The sequence below is a fragment of the Cibotium barometz genome, chromosome 21, assembly GCF_041138505.1.
Source record: "Cibotium barometz isolate CiBa-2024 chromosome 21, ASM4113850v1, whole genome shotgun sequence".
Classification (NCBI taxonomy): domain Eukaryota; kingdom Viridiplantae; phylum Streptophyta; class Polypodiopsida; order Cyatheales; family Cibotiaceae; genus Cibotium; species Cibotium barometz.
Genome location: NC_141066.1, coordinates 42976226 through 42981517, shown reverse-complemented (window position 1 = coordinate 42981517; position 5292 = coordinate 42976226).

Below are 5292 nucleotides of genomic sequence, written 5' to 3'. Positions count from 1 at the left end.
TGATAATGCATCTCAATGTGCTTTGTGCGAGCATGAAAAACTGGGTTTCTCGCAACTGCCAATGCACTCTGACTGTCAATGAAGATAGAGGTGGCAGACTCCTGTCTAACACCCAAGTCAGCCATAAGCCGTCTGAGCCACACACACTCAATTGTAGCTGTGAAAGCTGCCCTGTACTCAGCTTCACAACTAGAAGTGGCCACAGTAGGTTGCTTCTTGCTCAACCAAGATATACATGAGCTACCGAGCATGAAACAAAAACCACTTGTGGACACTCTTGTGTCATAGCAACCAGCCCAATCTGAGTCCGAAAAAGCATGTAATACTGCCTTCCAATGCTGAGACCCAAGATGTATGGTGCCACTCAAGTAGCGAAAGATGCGTTTAACTGCCTTCCAATGCTGAGACCCTGGGCTATGCATAAACCTGCTCACCTCTGAGACTGCAAACTGAATGTCCGGCCTCGTAATACATACATAAATGAGGCAACCAACAGCTATCTGATAGAGTGTGACATCAAAGTGATCTCCAGCATCATGAAGACTCAACTTCAAACCTGTCTCCATTGGAGTAGCAATAGGCTTGTAGTCTTCAAGGCCAAATCTCCGCAACAATGTCTCAATATACTTTGTCTGACACAAAGCAATACCTCCATCACACTGCTTAAATTGTATCCCCAAATAATGATGCAAATGCCCCAAATCTGACATCTCAAAAGAGGCATTCAAATCAGCCTTAAAATCAGCAATATGACTCTCATTTGGTCCTGTGAGCAGCATGTCATCGACATAGAGAGCAATGATTAGATGTACATCATCCACACGTTTAACATACAAAGTGCTTTCTGTTGGACTATTCTGAAAACCATGTGCAGTCAAATATGCATGTATCTTTTCATACCAAGCTCGTGGAGCTTGGTATGAACCATATAAAGCCTTTTTCAACTTGCACACTTTGTTTTCTTGCCCTCTTTGAACAAAACCACGAGGCTGCGATACATACACCTCCTCATGCAAATCTCCATTCAAGAACGCAGTCTTTATATCCAACTGATGTACATTCCAACCATTATGAGCTGCTAATGCACAAATGCTACGAATGGTAGTCATACGACAAGTGGGAGCAAAGGTCTCATCAAAATCAATGCCCTTTTCTTGAGCATAACCCTTTGCAACAAGCCTAGCCTAGCCTTATAGCGATCAACACTGCCATCTGGCTTTCGTTTCAACTTAAAAACCCACTTACATCCAATGGCCTTTTTACCAATAGGCAAATCACACAAAGACCATGTACCATTCTTCATTATAGCATCATATTCACTTTGCATTGCAGCCAACCAATTTTCTGAATTTTGTGCCTCATCAAATGAAAGAGGTTCTTCCTCTTCACACATACTAGACAAACAATCTGATGTATAAGAGGCATGCTGAAAACCTGAACGAGTACGACTAGTCTCATAGGTGTATCAATCTTACATCACGCAAGGTTTGCACTAGCCATTTAGGCATACCTCTAGCTTGCTCATTTTCAGCCCTATCCTCATGAATTACATCCTGTAAATCTGCATCAGAAATAGGCTGATCTATGATGTCGTTTGAAATCTGCATAGGCTGAATATTTATCTCATTAGGACTTACATTTGAATTCCCACCTATAAAGAGAGGCAACAACGTATCAAATACATCCCGTAAGCTCACACCTGTCTCTTTGGTACATGATAACAAGGGCTGCACAGCATCTTCCACAAAAACATCTCGACTAATCAAGATACGCTTTGACTGCGGATGATACAATCTGTAACCCTTGCTTTCAGCACTGTAACCAACAAAAATGCATTTGACAGCCTTATCATCCAATTTTCTGCGTTGTTGCATAGGCACTAAAGCATAGGCCAAGCAACCAAAGACACGCAAGTGACCAATAGAAGGCTTCCTGCCATGCCAAGCTTCATATGGAGTAATAGACACACATGACAGCCTCAGCCAAAACGCATGTGGCAAAGCTTGGCTCTTGACCATAAATCGTGCCATCTCCATAAGTGACCTGTTCTTCCTCTCAGCAACACCATTTTGTTGAGGGGTATACAGCACTGTACATTGGTGTTTTATCCCACGACTAGCCAGAAATGCATTAAACTCTTTAGACATGTACTCCCCCCCTCGATCAGAACGGAGGGTGCCCACAAAACAATTGGATACATTTTCAACCATAAGAAAAAACTGTTTGAAGCACAAAAACACTTCAGACTTTGCCTTCAGTGGATATACCCATGCATGCCTTGAGTAATCATCAATAAAAGTCACGAAGTACAAGTGTTTACCAAATGACGGAGTTTGCATAGGTCCACATACATCACTATATGTACAAGCTGCAATTTGCGAGTGGCCCGCATAGAACCATCCTTTGGAAATGCAGAACGCTGCATTTTGCCCAAAATACAGCCTTCACAAACATGTTTTAATGGTGCCTCAAGAGGGGGCAATGAAGTAACCATATCAAATTTCTCCAAACGCAGACATGGCACCGGGGTGTTCGAGCACACGGCTCCGCGGGGGCCGGGGTGGGGGGGGCACGGCACCGCGGGGGGACCGGGGTGGGGGGGGCACGGCACCGCGGGGGCCGGGGGACGTGAGGGCACGGCACCGGGGTGTTCGGGCACACGGCTCCGCGGGGGCCAGGGTGGGGTGTTCAGGCACACGGCACCGCGGAGGCCGGGGTGGGGTGTTCGGGCACCGCACCGCACCGCGAGGGGCGGGGGGCGTGAGGGCACGGCACCGGGGTGTTCGGGCACACGGCTCCATGGGGGCTGGGGTGGGGTGTTCGGGCACGACACCGCGGGGGCCAGGGGGCGTGAGGGCACGGCTCCGCGCGGGGTGTTCGGACGCGCCGGGGGGCGTGAGGGCACGGCTCCGCAGGGTGTTCGGGCACGGCTCTGCGCGGGGCCGATCGGGGGGCGTTCGAGCACGGCTCCGCGGGGGGTGTTCGGGCACGCAAAGTTCAGATGACCAAAACGAGCATGCCATAGTTTTGCATCAGAAACTGCCTTTTCATCAGAAACTGCATTTGCTGAAGCTTCCACACACTTGTCATAAGAATTGAGCCTATATAGCCCACGAAACAAGGTGCCAGATACAATAATTGTATCACCAAAAGTCAAATCATGAATAGTACATCTGTCATCCACAAATTTGACTACAAGTCCAAGTCTAGCAAGCGCAGAGACAGACAATAGATTCTTCTTTATCCCTGGCACATACAAAGCATCTGAAAGTGCTGCCATTTGCAGCAGTAAGCATAATTTTACCAATGCCCTTCACTGGGTAAGAAGCATTATTGGCACATGTGACAGTATTCCCATTAGGGACAGCCTCAAGAGAAGTGAACATATCACGATGCGAGGTAATGTGCTTTGTAGCACCACTGTCAAAATACCAAACATGAGAGTCAACAGAAACTGCCAAACATGCATCATGTACAGATGGGTCATACTGGCAATACACGCTAAACGCCCATTCTGTATCCTGCACAACATTTGCAGAATCTGTATTTGTAGAAGCATCCGCTATTGTGGCTGCATTTGACTCTTTCTTCTTTGCCTCTTTAGCCTTTAGCTTAGGGCAATTCTTAATGACATGATCATTTGACTCTTTCTTCTTTGCCTCTTTAGCTTAGGGCAATTCTTAATGACATGATCATTTGCCTTACAATAGTTGCACCTGGTCTTTTTCGTGCCTTTATCAAGAGCCTTCTCAGACTTATTGTTGCTACCTGTGGAAGGAGAAGAAGTTGCAGACCTACTAATAGGAGAAGAAACAGTGGAAGGGGCTGCCTTACCACTTCTTCTCTGCTACTGGGTAGCAATAAATGCTTGATCAACTGCACGCTGCCTGGCCCTGTTTTGCCTGGACTGCGCTTCTTGCAAGAGTTTGTTGACTAAAGTATCATACTTGACAGCATCAGGTCTGTCCTCATTAAGAAGTCTCCACGTGGAAGCAAAAGTCTCTCAGGTAAAGCATCAAGAACAGTCTGCACAAGAGAATGATCAGGAATAATCTCACCTGCAGAAATCAACTGTTCTTTGAGATCTTTAATCTCAGCAAGAAAAACATTCATGTCATCATCTTCTTGCATAATCTTCAATTCTAGCTCTTTACGCAGGTAAGCGATTTTTGCCTCGTTACGACCTGCATACAAACCAGCTAGAATATCCCAAGCCTGTTTTGCTGTTTTAGCTGAACGAATATGTGGGGTGATGTTACGTTTGACAGAAAGTGCAATCAAGGCATGAGCCTACGCATCTTTACCATCCCAACAACGAGCTTGTTCAGCAGTGGGTAAAACAGCAACAACAGTAGAGCTGCTAGAACCTGCAACATCCTCAACAGATCCTACATTCACAGAACCTGGACGTACATCCATACCCTGCACAATGTTCCACACTCCTTTTGCAACCAAAACATGCTGCATCATGTATGCCCAAAGTGGGTAGTTGCTGTCTCCATCCAATTTGTCATCAGCAGATAACATGCGAAATACATCGTTGTTGTTATCAGCCATGGCCACTGACTGAAATTGATGCAAAAGCTACCTGTAATGAAGCAAAGACTGAACAGAAAACAACTCGTGCTATGTAGCACGGTCCATAATAGAGTACGTATGCCTGTTTTGCAGAAAACTGCACTGTCGAAATTTCTACAGAAAATGACGAAAACACCTGTGCAGAACTTGAAATGCAAAAACGGAGCCCGAAACGACCTCAGATGCGATTTCTGAGAACGCACGGCCCTATGGGTTTATTTGCAGAGTATAAGGACCTAGAAGCGCTCGTGAAAGCTCACCTCAATCGGAGAACGTGAGTCGGAGGGTGCTGGCGGCGTAGCCCTAGGAGCCGATGCCTGCTCTGATACCAATTGTTGGAATTAGGGTTGCAGGAAAGCACACAAAGCTTGGAGAAGAAGAAGCAAGAATGCACACAACACAAAGTGTATTAGATTGTGTTAATGTACAAAAGATTGGTTAGCCCTAGAAGGATGGGCGTATATATAAGTCGAGGGAAAAAACCTCCTAAAGAGGGAAAAAGTTCCCCGGCAGTCCTAAGTGTGTTCACACACATCACTGCCTATATATATATGGCAACACAACAAAGCAAGCTAAACACATGAAATAAGGGACTCGAAACAATGTTTAGATAAAAGAAGATTTCTACCTAGTGGGGACACCACTTTGAAAGAGACAGGAGGATTTACTTAGATACTACCCCAGCTCGCGAGATAAGGACATCTCGAATCTTTT